The sequence below is a fragment of the Eriocheir sinensis genome, chromosome 3 (assembly GCF_024679095.1).
Source record: "Eriocheir sinensis breed Jianghai 21 chromosome 3, ASM2467909v1, whole genome shotgun sequence".
Lineage (NCBI taxonomy): Eukaryota > Metazoa > Arthropoda > Malacostraca > Decapoda > Varunidae > Eriocheir > Eriocheir sinensis.
In genome coordinates this window covers 25,851,274-25,866,572 of record NC_066511.1, presented here as the reverse complement: position 1 = coordinate 25,866,572, position 15,299 = coordinate 25,851,274, and the positions used below count along the sequence as shown (strand labels likewise).

The following is a 15,299-nucleotide window of genomic DNA, read 5'->3' as shown; positions in this document are numbered from 1 at the left end:
TATAAAGTCCGATACTGCCGATACCGATACTGGTACTATCGGCACATCTCTAGTTCTAAGCGTGCGAAGTTCCGAGGAGCTGGGCAGGGGAGGGGGCAACGCGAGGCAAGTAACAGATTACCCTTCACGAGAACCAAAGAGTCATGGAAACTTAGAATCGATTAGAAGAGCATGAAAACCTGGGCCAGTTTTTCTCGAATGAGTTTACACCTGTAACACCCTGATTCTTGATATAAATATGTGAAAGCGTCTGAGGTAATAAAAAGATAGAATGAATGGACTCTCTCTCTCTCTCTCTCTCTCTCTCTCTCTCTCTCTCTCTCTCTCTCTCTCTCTCTCTCTCTCTCTCTCTCTCTCTCTCGCACACACACACACACACACACACACACACACACACACACACACACACACACACACACACACACACACACACCAGAGGGGGTGGGCAAGGAATGAAGGAAAGGAAAGGTAAGTTCAACGGTTGAGGTAAGAATGAAGACGAGGGAGGAAGGGAAGGAAGGAGGGAGGGAGGGAGGGACGAAAGGCCTATACAGTGTACACATTCCACAACCTGTAGGATTATCCCGTCATGTGTGTGTGTGTGTGTGTGTGTGTGTGTGTGTGTGTGTGTGTGTGCATAAATACAACACATGGAAACACTTTGGGTGTGGGGGTCATGTATATATAGGGGTCATTTTTTTTTTGTGTGTGTGTGTTTGTGCGCAAAACCATTCACATTCTTGATTCCCTTAATTTCTTACCCGTATACACCGCCCTCACATCCTAACTTCAACATGAACCTATACACTCCACCCGACGCCCTTAGCTCCCCCCTTCCCTTTTCTCCACCTCCCATTCTCTCTCTCTCTCTCTCTCTCTCTCTCTCTCTCTCTCTCTCTCTCTCTCTCTCTCTCTCTCTCTCTCTCTCTCTCTCTCTCTCGTCCTAACTTCAACCTGAACCTATACACTCCACCCTACGCCCTTTGCTGCCCCCTTCCCTTTTCTACACCTTCCATTCTCTCTCTCTCTCTCTCTCTCTCTCTCTCTCTCTCTCTCTCTCTCTCTCTCTCTCTCTCTCTCTCTCTCTCTCTCTCTCTCTCTCTCTCTCTCTCTCTCTCTCTCTCTCTCTCTCTCTCTCTCTCTCTCTCTCTCTCTCTCTCTCTCTCTCTCTCTCTCTCTCTCTCTCTCATTACCATGTTTAGGCTCACTTCTTCCTCCCTCTGCGTCTCTCACCCTCCCATTGCTTCACCCTTCCTTTCTCCACCCTCCACACACACATATGCCCCTCTCTCCACTTGTATCCCATTATTCCTTTCTTATGTGTATAGCCTTCGATCTTCCTCTTTAGACGCCTCTCTCACCTTTCCTTTACTTCACATAATCTCCTCTCTCTCTCTCTCTCTCTCCGTTTGTCGCCCTCCCTTTTTTACACTATACTTAAAACCCATTGTGCCTAATTTTCTTGAGGGTGGCCGGCCTGGGACTGTGCCGGCACGTTTTTTTTTTCCCCACCGTGGCGGCTGTTGAGGCTTATGCTAACCGCCGTGTGTTCCCTTTGATCAGAAACGGAATTGAAATCAGCGTAAATAGATTGAGCGTGCGAGAATCTCTGGTCATTCAACAGCAATCACAAGTAAGCAACTGCGACAAGACTTTGGGCCCACACACGCAACTTCTGTTATTTACCATTGTCTTCCATGGATTTGCCCTCCCCGTCTCTCCTTTCCTCACATGCCTTAATGTATACCAAGTTTTCTTTCTTCCCCTTCATATAATAGCCGTTTCCTTCCTTTTCTCTACCTCCCTCCATTGGCTCCCCTCCCTTCCTTTGCTTACTCTCTACTCCATTCCCGACTTTCACGACTATAGTTTCTCCGGAAGCAAGGAGGAAGCCGCTGCTTCCGATTGGCGCCAAGTCACTCCCTCCCCCTTCTTCGCCACATTTTTATTAACATTTTCTGATATTTATTATATATTTTTTTCTGTCTCTCTCTCTCTCTCTCTCTCTCTCTCTCTCTCTCTCTCTCTCTCTCTCTCTCTCTCTCTCTCTCTCTCTCTCTCTCTCTCTCTCTCTCACACACACACACACACACACACAAACATACACACATGAATATATATATATATATATATATATATATATATATATATATATATATATATATATATATATATATATATATTAAAACATATGGCTGAGGTTAGCATGCCTGTTAGGATAATTTCACTGCATAATCACCATCAGGTATATAACTCCCATGATTACGAGTGAAAGTCTGGGTCGCTGGCACCGGGGAGCACAGCCCCTGTGTGTGTGTGTGTGTGTGTGTGTGTGTGTGTGTGTGTGTGTGTGTACGCTGGTCACTGCTAGCGTACTCTGGTTCGTGTAAGTAATGCATAAAATGTTGGCTTTCTCTGTCTTCCCGTATAGAGTCAAGCTTGCCTCAGCGCCACTCACTCCACAGCTGGATGGGCGTGCATGAGTCCCCGATGAATTGCCATTTCCTCGTGACACAAAACTGGCGAACCATGTCTTTATTTTAACAGTGACATGGAAGTATAGGGCGAAATCGAGTGGGTGGGAGACACAAAACAGCACATGAGCTGCGCAGTATTAGAATAACAGGAAGGTACTGAGGGAAGCGCCCACGCAGCCACCAACACAGGGGGCCACCACCCACTTGCCGCCCAGGGATAGGGTTAACCACACAGCCAGAAGGTAATGACTGTCAACAAATTATTTCGTAATAGATGCCGTTCAGGTTAGGCAACGACACAGCCGCCCATAACCAATGAGACGAAGTAAATTGCTAAGTATTACGAATAACATCGACAGTACAAGGCTGACGATAGTAATATTACACTGAAGTACAGTGATAGTTCTGAAATCAATCTGATAATTTTTTTTTGGTATTTGCTGTTTTCCTCAATAGTTGAGAGCAGCATATTGTGGCCATTTTTTCCGTTCATCACTTGGTCTGTCCCCTTTGCCGTGAAAAATGATGTTTAGACACAAAAGAATTCATGCTTTCCATTAACAAACAGTGAAAGGCAACCATCGTGAACCACCCATGAGTTACTATGCATAACGTTCCTTCACTTCCTACTCAGCGGAGGTCTTGAAAGTGTTCAGGTGTATACTACCGCGAGGCAGGCCATTGTTTATGACCCACCCACGCCGGGCCTTGCCGGGGAAAAGGCATGACGAAGCGGCCCGCAGCAGGTCGTGAGTGACGGGCTGGTGGGTCTGGCGTTCCGCGTGGCGCATTGTGGGGGCGGGGGAGAAGAGGGAGAGAGAGAAAAAGCGAAGGGGGGCTGCGTATGGTTCTGTGATGGGCTGTGATGGTAAAGATGGAGAAGTAACGGAGGAGGCTTTTCACTTTGATCTTCGCCAAAAGACCGAAAAGTGATTAAAAAAAGGATAATAGGGAAAGGTTTAGGTAGGTAGGTAAGGCATGGTTTGGTAGGTGGGTGGCATAAATAGGGAGAGAGAGAGAGAGAGAGAGAGAGAGAGAGAGAGAGAGAGAGAGAGAGAGAATTATACTGATGAAGTGGAGACGTAATATTACACGAAGTTTTTGATTCATTCAACTGGAAGTGTGTGTGTGTGTGTGTGTGTGTGTGTGTGTGTGTGTGTTTATGATCCCCGTAATCGTAGGGTACACGCTTGTATGAAACATCTTATTATTTCATTTTTCTGCTGATGCTCCGCTGGGGATGTGATGGGGGTAGGAGGGGTGGAAAGGAGGGAGGGAATGTTGCGGGGTCATGGCGAGGTCCTCTCCCTCCATACCCCCTTTTCCTCTCTCTCTTCCCTTTCACACCTTCCATCTCCATCGGCTCAACAATTTTAAAACGTCTTCCCCCATGGGCTTGTCCATGACCCTTCCCCGCGTATCTTGCTATCTCCCTCGAGGCACACACACACACACACACACACACACACACACACACACCGGAGATCCGTGGTGCTGTGGTCAGCACGCTCGCCTCACACCTGAGAGGTTCCGGGTTCGATTCCCTGGCGGAGTAGAGACTGATGGGGGGTCTGCTTTAATCCGTGTCCCCCATCCACCCAGCGGTGAGTGCGTATCGGGTGCCAGTTGGAGGTTGTGTCCCGCCTCCCAGGTGTGTGTGGGTATGGATTCTAGCTTAACCCAAAGATCTGTCGTGGTTCTAAGATCGAAGCTCATTCGTGGAGGGTACTGGCAGGCGATTGCGAGTTTGGAACGTGGTAAGGCCTTGGTGAATAGGCGCTCCTAACATCACCATAGCCGATCCGGGATTCAGTGCGTTTCCTAACTTATAGGCGGTAATGTTATAATTGTATTTCGTAAAGAATCCTTATAGCCGAAAACTAACAAAAATTATCAGTATTCTTTTTCTTGAACAGAACATTGAATAAACAACAGAACAATAATATGAAAATACGTTCATATTTTATACGACAACTGTGGGCCGAGGCAGCAGCGCACGCCCTTTTGCGGGTATCAGATACCTTAAAAAAGCATATTTTTAATGCGAAAAGCAGGTGACGTCACTTATTGTGACTTCGTGAGCTTTCGTATTTACCTATTTGTGTATACTTCATGGAGGCATAACACATTACTACTTTCAATTTTACTAGTGACACGAATTTGTGACTTTATCACAATATAATATCACTCAATTAAGTGAATCAGACACCACAGAGATATTACCAGTGTGTGTATGAATGAATAGAAAGATAAGCACATACTCTGATTTAACTTCAGGACGTCTCGTGGATCATTTATAAAGAAACAAATAAAATCCGGATAGGCTACTCTTTAGCCCACTACCGCCACTCGAGGCACAGAAACAGTCCTTCCGCCAAGTTTGTACCCCACATTTGGTGATGTTAGGTGCGCCTATTACACACACACACACACACACACACATTTTTTTTCTTTCTCAACATTAACAAATCCATTAACCACTTATAACATTATGATAAGCTTCCAAATATTTTTTTCTGCGTTACTCCACAAATGACTCAGATGATCTTTCTTTTTCATATGTTTTGTAACACTTGAAATGAGCTAGCGCTATTTTTTTTCTTCCCTGGACGCCTTCACTTTACGCCATATCTTTAGGTGGGTGAGAAGACAAGAGTTCCCCGGCATATCCAACGGAAGGTATGGCAGAGGGTTTGCAACGAAGATAAGGATTTCTTTTTTTACCCTTGCTAATACCGACATCGCTGAGGAATGACGCAATGAATGACGACAGAAAAAAGAAAAGGGTACCTACAATCTCTCTCTCTCTCTCTCTCTCTCTCTCTCTCTCTCTCTCTCTGCCTACTTGTCTGCCTGTCTGTATCTCCGTCGCTTTGTCTTCTCTCTCTCTCTCTCTCTCTCTCTCTCTCTCCATCTTTCCAAACTCCTTGACCCCCAGGACCAAGGCCGACCACTCCAGCATGGGCAGGCTGTGGCGCATGCACGCACACTCTCAAAAATTACTTCAGTTAATCATTCTCCATTAACAGACTTTGTTAATAAGTATTTGTTGATATTTTAATACTAGTTCAGGCAAATAAATCAGTTATATAATCATATGATATTAGTTTTAACTTCAATACTATTTGAAGCATACTAATTAGCGTGGTAATTATGATATTCATTCTCATTTCAGTATTACTTCAAACATACCAGTCAGCATGTTCATTATTCTCTTTCACTTTAATGGAAACACACCAAGGGCCTAAAAACGCTCGCAACATGCTGGGTACTCCTAAGGCAATATATGCTATGGAAGAATTCTTAAATTTAGTTCTAGAGGTGTCTTGATAATCCTCTCTCGCAAGTTTGGTATTAGTTTTAATTCCAATACTTATTCGATGATACCAACACCATAAGTATAGTATTCTAACTGTGATGGCTCCAATGGACGAGTCCCGCTGCCGAGCCCTGAGGGGGTAGAGACGTGTTGAGGCTGAAAGTCACTTTAAACAGAAGAAAGCTGGTAACGAACGATTTCTCTAGTTCACGTAGATATAACTTTCCAGTCGTTTGCTGGCCTCACCGTCCCTCGGGCGACGTCCAGCTAGCTGAGCCCGGAGCCCAATAGACAACAACAATTCGTCTGTCTGGTAGCCGTAGGGTGGCCTGAGGAGCCGACGTGATGGTTATGAAAACGAGGAAAGGTTTTACGGTTCTCTTCATAATTACCTTATTATTTCACCTGAGGAATGTTTGTATACTTACGACTTTTTAGAGTGTGTTTTTCGTGGGATTTTACAGAAAGTCATACAAAAAGAAGTGCAACATAAAAACCTGGTTAATCATAAAACGATTACCTGGATTTTTCCTTATAACTATTCAAAGAAGGAAGCGGCCATTCCACTGAGTTCAAGCGATTTATATAAATAGAAGTGGGAAATTTGAAAGGCAAGAGTGACATGAGTAATAATAAAGAGGTGAGGTAAAGTTGAGAGGATGCTCTTTTAACTGCGCGTGACAGCGGTGCTCATCTCCATACCATTGGCCCTTGAACCTAGAACACAGGGACACAGGGCCAGTGGTACATCCGGGTTACCACAGTTTACCTTTCCCAGGTTTCCTAGGTACCCAGGGAAGGATGAGAGGCTGGGTTGGCTGCGCGCCGACTCCCCAGGCCAGGACTCGAACTCAGGCCCCCAGATTCGTAGTTAGGCATGTTAACCATTGCACCAAGGAGACGCGAATAATGACGAAGGGAAATAAAAAATAGGGCCAAAGGAGATGTGTACGAGCAGGAAGAGGAAAGAGGGGATAGAAATAAAGGCGGTGGGAACGAAAAAAAAAAAAATTAGGAGATTCAACCAGTGAGAAAGGAAATGAAGGGAAAAATAAGGACGGTGAGAAATATGATAAAAGGAAGTAGCAAAGGAAAAATATAAGAAGACAAATGAGGGGGAAATATAGATGATGCCAATAACGATAAGGGAAAAAAACTAAGTGGAGGAGAAAAGATGTAACCAGTAGGCAGGGAAATAAAGGGAAAAACACAAGGCTGGAGACAAATATGAAAAAGAAAAGAAAATAGCGGAGGAAATATATACTCGTGGGAATGTAAATAAAGGGAAACACAAGGGTGGTGGAAACGATGAAAAAAAAAGTGGAAAAGATGTAACCGGAAGGAAGGAGAAAAGCGGAAAACAGCAGAGGAAAAATATACTCATGGGAAGGCAAATAAGAGAAAAAATAATATTGATGGAAACGATGAAACGATAAAAAGTGGAAGAGTAAAGATGAAACCAGTTTGACGAGAGAAGTAAAAGAGGTGGTACATTTGAAGAGAAAGAGTGGCAGAGAAAAGGTGTATAAGACTGAATGAAACGGAGTAGACATAAATGAAGCGAGGGAAACGATGAAAAGGAAAAATAAAAATAGTAGAAAAATGTAACCAGTGGGAAGGGAAATGAGGGAAAAAGTGAAGGAGCTTGCAAATATGAAAAGAAAGAGTGGCTTGCAACAGAAGAGATGAACAAGTAGGAAGGGAACAAAGGTTGAGAGATAAATGGAGCGAAGAAAACGAACGATCATCATCATCAGCATGTCTCTAGGTCAGCGAAAGAGGTAGTACGTGTGTGTGTGTGTGTGTGTGTGTGTGTGTGTGTGTGTGTGTGTGTGTGTGTGTGTTCCCCCGCCTCCTACTAACGCACACACACCTGGCTGAAGAAGGAAGGGGAGGGGGGCGGAGAGTGGTAGCAGCTGTTCCTCGCACCGTTAGGCGGCCGAGCTTTCGTGACGCAAGACTTGAGGTTCACAGTGCGCACGCAGGAACTGGACAGACGCAGAAAATGGAAAATGCGAATAGTTACACTACCAGACGATCCTACAGATGAAACACTAAACTGATAGCCTATTGTATGATTAAACTATAGCTAATACATTTTTTTTTTTAATTTTAAAGCTGAAGAAACTATTTTGATGAATTAACAATAGGAGAAACACCAGAAAGAAAACGGAAAATGTGAAAGGTTCCACTCCGAGACGATCCTAAAGATGAAGCACTAAATCGATAGGCCCTCTGCATAGTTAAACAAAAGAAAACACATTTTTTTGTTAGAAAGCTTAAGATGATGTATTAAAGCATTTTAATTAACAGCAATACGAGATACACCCAGAAAAATAAGTCGAATCTCATAAAAAAATAATAAAGTCAAACAAAATAGTAAATCCTGCCACAAAACATCAAGAACATGAAATACTGACTGGCAACGTTGGTTCCCTTGCTACTTCTATTTTCATTTTGATGTTAACTCCTGTTCTGAACCTGCTAATTTACTGCACGCCTCCACCTCTCCTGCGACCTTGCTGCACACGTCTTTCTCTTCTAGTTGAATCCTATGCTGTCCAACTCCTTAATGCAAGAATTAACGTTTAACTTCCTTCTTTCATCCCTATCCCTGATAAACTGTAGACCAGCCTTCCTTCGTCCGTATTTCCTCTTACTTATAGGACTTGAAGTATATAAATACTTCTTTAACCTAAACTGACTATCTTTTTAACTCAACTTGTCCTCTTGTGGTGAGAACAGTTTTCTGCGGCTTATCATATTAATTCTTTATTTGGCTTACAACTGCCTTCTTTAATGAAAACAAAAGAATACGGTCTAAAATATTCGCCATTTACAGCTGGTAGCTTCTATCCTTCATAGTTTTCGCTCATTTCCTGTTCCATCGTTCGGAATATGGGTGAAAATGTTTTGATCAACTGCATCAGGGGAATCAATTGCCCAAGAAAGGCATGTGATATAAATTTATAGAGAAAAAGATACAGAAAATGGACGCCAAAAATATGTCATCAGATAATAAAACCATAAGATGTCAAAGTAGACTCAATACAGAAAACAAACCAATTTTAAAAATATGTCGGTCAGATTGCAGACGAAAAAGGATGATGATGTCAGCGTTGCCATGCACGAGAGGAAAGAAAAAATAAATAAATAAATAAATAAGACGTGCATTCATGGACAAGGACGCGGCAGAGGACACGAGAGCAATCATAATACAAATAGTAGTAGGGGTAGTAGGAGTAACTGTAAGACTTCAGAATTTTCCGTAAATATGTAAAAAGATTAAGACAAACCTGCATTTTAATAAGAGATAAAAAAAAGTATTGCATGCTCCGTCATCCACTTCACGCACCATTGCCTGTCAGGGAGGATTGCGTCAAACTCGTTGCATCTCCATCGTGCTTGATTTATCCAAGTATATGTTTAGTGCCTGTTTTCGATGCGTCAGTGCAACGGGAGGTCTAGAAAAACAAAAAAAAAAAATGCAAATAAATAAAACTCAGTCTCAACGAAGCGGAATTATTCTCCCGCCCGTCCTCTGCTTCCTTCTTCTTATCATCCTCATCCTTCCCTTCATTCGTTTTCCTCTTTTTTCGTCTCATTCATATATTATTACTATTATTATTATTATTATTATTATTATTATTATCGTCAGCATCATTACTGTTACTGTTATTATTATTATTATTATTATTATTATTATCTATTATTATTATTATCATTATTATTATAACTTTATGTAGCAACTTTTTTCTAAACCGTGAGGTATCGCCAGGTAGCCAAACATCCCGTGAGCGCGTGTCCTTGGGTGACCATCGCTGATCGGTGCTGCGCCACACCGCGGCGCTTCATTGTTGGGTGGCGCGGAAGTATAAAAAAGTCAGGCACATTACGCTTCTGTGTGCGCGCAGACTCACTCTCCACATATTGCAATTACACTTCCTGTCTCACATGAGATATCCTGTTGGTGCCCTCCTTTTCTATTTTCTTGTTACGTTTGCAGTACATACATCAGTTATTATTAAACCAAGACACTTTAGTATCATATCTTAATTTATTCTAGCGTTTTTTTGTGTGTGTGAAACAAAACACATTATACACTCCCTACACGACTGCATTTTCAGCTACCCTACTTTTAACGAACATTTTTTCGTTGCTTCTATCTATAAACGAGAGGAGGATGGCAGAATAGATTTTGACAGCCTCATTTAGGATCGGGAAAATTTTATCGCCATGGAACTCAACTTCTGATCACCAGACAACACTGAGGTGATAATTAATCGGAAGAGGTAGAGTGCATAGCGTGTGTCAATTTGATGGCTGAGCGATGATTGCTTCATGCAAAAACGAAAAATAATTAATAATAATAATCACTCGTCCAAATGATTATCTGAACATAGTGAGTAACATCGTATTTATCATCCGCTATGTACCTGTGACGATGATTATGTACGGTTTTGGAATTATATTTAATTATAGAAGGGATTGCGAACAATAAAAGCAACAAAATAAACTTCTACCACAGTATGTTCAACAAAAACAGAAAATGTTCAGGTGTGAAGGAAAACAATTCATTTCCAGAGCCATCAAGCCCACAGCGAAGCCTCACTTATAACGCGGAGAAAACACTGGAGACTACTATCCGTGAGAGTGAGACTTGATTCTTCAAAAGTAGACGTGCGCGCAGCGGGAGGCAGGCGGAGGAAGATTAGAGGGAGATGGAACGCAACAGATGTAAAGAATAACAGCGGATGACGGGCGGACGGCTACGAGTATAAGGAATATACACCCACTATAACGGCGGTTCTCTCTCTCTCTCTCTCTCTCTCTCTCTGTGTGTGTGATAGATATAGAGATAGATAGATAGATAGATAGAGAGATAGAGAGAGAGAGAGAGAGAGAGAGAGAGAGAGAGAGAGAGAGAGAGAGAGAGAGAGAGAGAGAGAGAGAGAGAGAAATCCTATTTACTACATGAACAAAGTATAATAAAAACAAAAACATTAAGATCCGCAGGTGTGTGTGTGTGTGTGTGTATGCCTGTGTGTGTGTGTGTGTGTGTGTGTGTGTGTGTGTGTGTGTGTGTGTGTGTGTGTGTGTGTGTGTGTGTGTTTAATCCGGCTTAATCAGCGCGTGCCTGTGGATGTAACGTAGTATGCAAGTATGGGGTGAGGAGCGCAAGAATCAGCCCATGTCTATACAAACTAACACGTTACCTCCTTCCTTCCGCCTCTGTATACGAACTTGGCGCATTCTTTCCCCTTGAACGACGAGACGATGTGTACCGAGTGAGGAAGCACCGCTGATTCACCTCGCCATCTAGAGTGGAAATCAAGGGTGTGCGGAGGAAAAGATAAAAGACGTTAGGAGGGGGGTGGGGGGAGAGAGAGAGAGAGAGAGAGAGAGAGAAGGAAAACATAGCAGTAGAAGACGTTAGGTAGTGAGGGAGTGGAGGAGGCGACGGAGGATGAGGAGAAAGATCGAGGAGAAAGAAAAAATGACAGTAAAAGACGTGAGGTAGTGCGGGGAAGGAGGAGGATGAGGAGGAGGACAAAGAGGATGAGAATGACGACAAGGGAATGATTAATATGAGAGGAAGTAGCTTGTTTAATGAGCAGAAAGAGAAGCAGGAGCAAGAGAAGGTAGGGGAGCATGGACGGGAGAAGCAGAAGAGTTAAGGGGAGAGCGAGAAAAAACAAAGAAACAAAAAGAAACCCAAAACAGAAAGAAGACAAATTCAAGGCCAGCGAGAACAAGGTGGAGGAAATTATATGGGGGGGGGGGGGGGATGATGGTGGAAAAAAAAAAGATAAGATGAAGCAACGTCAAGCAACACCATCAGCAATACCAAGAGCACAACAGCAACACAACAACAACAACAGTGATTAATAGAATACTCCTCTTGGCATTTTAAAGGGACTGAACCAAGCTCGTAATGTCCTTGTGCTTGAACACACACACACACACACACACACACACACACACACACACACACACACACACACACACACACACACACACACACACATACTATCTTCTTAACTGCTTTGGCTTATCCCGGCAAAATGCGTCCTTGATCATTTGATGCACGCAGAGCAATCAATATGTAAATTCTAGTGCCTGCCCCCCCATCCCCCTCTAAAAAAAAAAAAAAAAAAAAAAAAAAAAACGTACCCACATCCCTACCGCGTTAAAATTTGCCTTGAAAGAACATAACCTCCCTTCTAACGTTTAAATTTTCCTGAATACTACGAACACTTTCTTTTAGCGTTTGGATCCTTCCTCAATTGATGTGATGGAAATGCTCACTTCCCGCGTTTAAAACAGCTTTAAATAAATACAAACTTTCCTGCGCCTGCAATCAACTCCTTCAAATCCTTCCAGGTAATTTTCACCCATTAAAGTACAAATGTGTACGTACAAGGAACAAGACTGCGCATACCTTCCGCGTTCTGCATCGTCTCTCATGAGCGCCAGCCACCTTTGAGCATTCACATTTGACTAAAAACTACGAACACTTCCCTCTGGCGTATAAATCAAACCTAAAAAGACGTATACCCTGCCATTCCGCGTTCAGATCTGCCATAAACACCACAGGTAAAAAGAAAGAAAAAAATCGGTGAATGGTTACGGATAGTTACGGCGTTTAGTGGTGTGATGTCGTGCACGGAACTCGCTCATAACCTCTCCAGTGGCCTAGATTGCTTTGATTCTGCATACCAGAGTACCAGTGCACGCAGCGAGGCCACCCGCTCCGCACCAAGGAAAGCAGCGTTGATAATACTTTCATGACCCCTGACGAACCTGCGAACGACCCCACGAACCATGCACCCGCTGAAACCCACGCAGAGAGTATACACCCACCCGTCAACCCAACAACCCACCCACACACCCGCACGCACGAAGAAATGCAACGCTGATAATCTTCCTCCAACGGACCCTGGATCTTAGTACGAGCCACTCGCTAGCCAAGGCGCATCGAAGGGTAGACGGATGGCTCGCATTCTTCATGGTTAGTCGTTGAACGCGCAGGAAGGCTGTACGGGTCGAGGTAAGGAAAGAGAGGAAAATATACGAGGAGACAAGTTTTTTCGTACTCTGTCTGTGTCCATCCCCGTGAAGAAGAAGAAGAAGAAGAAGAAGAAGATGATGATGATGATGAGGGTAGATAATTATAGAAAAAAATGGGTTGAGCGAGATAAATTGAGAGAGAGAGAGAGAGAGAGAGAGAGAGAGAGAGAGAGAGAGAGAGAGAGAGAGAGAGAGAGAGAATCACATAATTTACCTTTTATAGACGCAGAGAAGAAGCGAGAGAGAGTCAGCACGCGGAACTAAATTCACGCGTTTCCTCCTCGTGAGCAGCGCAGAAAGAAAGAGTTGTAACCACCACCTGGCTTCCTGCTGGATCCAAATCAACACCATTAAGTCTGCCGCTGAGGTGGAGGGAGGGCAACCAACGCGGGGGAGGATGAAGTAAAAAGCTTTGAGAATCTGGGTTAGCCGAAGAAACCTTGATGCCGAAGTGATTTTGTTTGTAAGGCGAAGTGTTGATCAAGGAGTACGGTTTCGCTTTGGCCTGGCTGGGTGGACTGGTGTTCTTTAATATCGCCTGTTTGGTGTTGATATAATGCTGATTTCGAGAACTGCTGGTTTAGTTTGAGTCTGGTTTCATGTCTTGTATTTCATGTTTGGTGTTAATATTTTTTTGAGGTCTTGTATTTCATGTTTGGTGTTAATATTTTTTTGAGGTCTTGTATTTCATGTTTGGTGTTAATATTTTTTTTTGATGTCTTGTATTTCAAGTTTGGTGTTAATATTTTTTTCCCTCTTAGCAATTCTCGGGTTTATGTTGGTGGCAGTATCCTGTAGTGCACATGTGGTGTTGATATAGTGCTCTTAACAATCTCGGGTCTGTGTTGGTGGCAGTGTCCTGTATTGCACATGTGGTGTTGATATAGTGCATCGTGTCCAGTATTCGTGGTGTCACAGATCGCTTGTCCTGGTCTGGTGTGGTGGTTATCTTGTTCTGTGTGATGTTTGAGGTTTTAGGAACACATCGCGCGGATGATAATCGTCGCGCGGATTATAAACATCACGCGGATCATAAACATCGCGCGGATTCGATGTTGTGGACGTCTTGGTCACGCTGGGTTTGCCATGTCTACATAGCCCACGAGACATGGAATCCAAACACCCGCAATGATATCCGCCTCGTCCGACGCCCCCGTCACGCTAGCTTCCTGGCGCCTCGTTCACACATGCGGCCGGCGACGCAGCGCAGGCCTACCAACCACTCCGGCGAGCCCGAAATACTATATAAGCACATTCTCAAACGCTTTCGGTTCTCACAACAGTTATTTCCAAAGGCCTCACAGGAGATATGTCGGGATCTCGAGAGCGTTTTTCATGTTCATGGTACAGAAGCCTTGTCATTTTATCACTAGACTCCTAAAACTATCCATAGAAATACCGGGAACCTCCACCAAAGCTTTACCAATGTGTGTACTTAAAGCCCCGAAATATTTGAGAATACGAGCCATTATCTCTCTCTCTCTCTCTCTCTCTCTCTCTCTCTCATGGCACATATACAACATAACGGACCACGTAATTAGGTTGATGCATGAGTCTTAGCCCGCCTACACATGCTCATTTCAAGGCTATATAAACAGCTTTATTGTTTATTGGAGTAACTGTTATAAAGAAGCTGCCGCTGTGAATTTCCTCTGGCTACTCGCAAAGCGCATTTTAGATACTAAGTCGTCATCTTGAGCGAACTATCAGGTGGTAGTGCTCCCATGATCATTGAGAAATATTACTCCCACAAAAAACATAAGGAACAAAAACATCTTCTATCCTGATGGTTTGCAGCGGTATAACTCTTCTCACTTTCTTCTCTAAAGTATCCGCTTCATGAATATAAGAGAAAAATAAGAGAAAGGTAGACAGATCGGTAGAAATAAAACATAGATATACAGATACATAGATATAATGACAAATGGATACATATAGATAGACCGATGGCAAGTTATTCAGAGAAATAGAGAAGACATAAGTAGATGGAATAGATAGAGAGAAAAATACACATACATTTACACTTTCAGTAATCTTGGACATGTGAGGTGGAATGTGGTGACTTCGTGGGAGGCGTGACGGGATGAGAAGAAAAAAGGGGGTTATGCGTGACAGGAATGAGAATGTGGCACTGAAGACAATGTGGCCGCAGGTGACATTTACTGAGAGCTTATGACAGGTGACTTTAATTGGGGATGGCGGGAGGTGACACAGAGGGGGTACTATATATCGTCACCCTCATAAAATAATTGCCTAAGTCATTTTTCAGCGATTTCCAGGTTTTAGTATATATCAATTTTTCAACATGTGACGCCCATTTTTGTACAGTTGCCTTCGTTATTCAGGGTTTGAGTGTTTTAGAATTGGCATTATCATTCCTGCCTAAATCTTAACCCAAATGAGATAATGACAGTTCTTTTCTGATATCCTGA

At 43.3% G+C, this 15,299-nt stretch overlaps 1 protein-coding gene across 1 annotated transcript in view; it reads left to right on the top strand.

Annotated features, from left to right (window-relative positions):
* The window catches only part of LOC127007224 (uncharacterized), a 38,954-nt gene that overhangs the window by 1,236 nt on the left and 22,419 nt on the right, over nt 1-15,299 (top strand). The gene's annotated exons all lie outside the window — the stretch shown is intronic.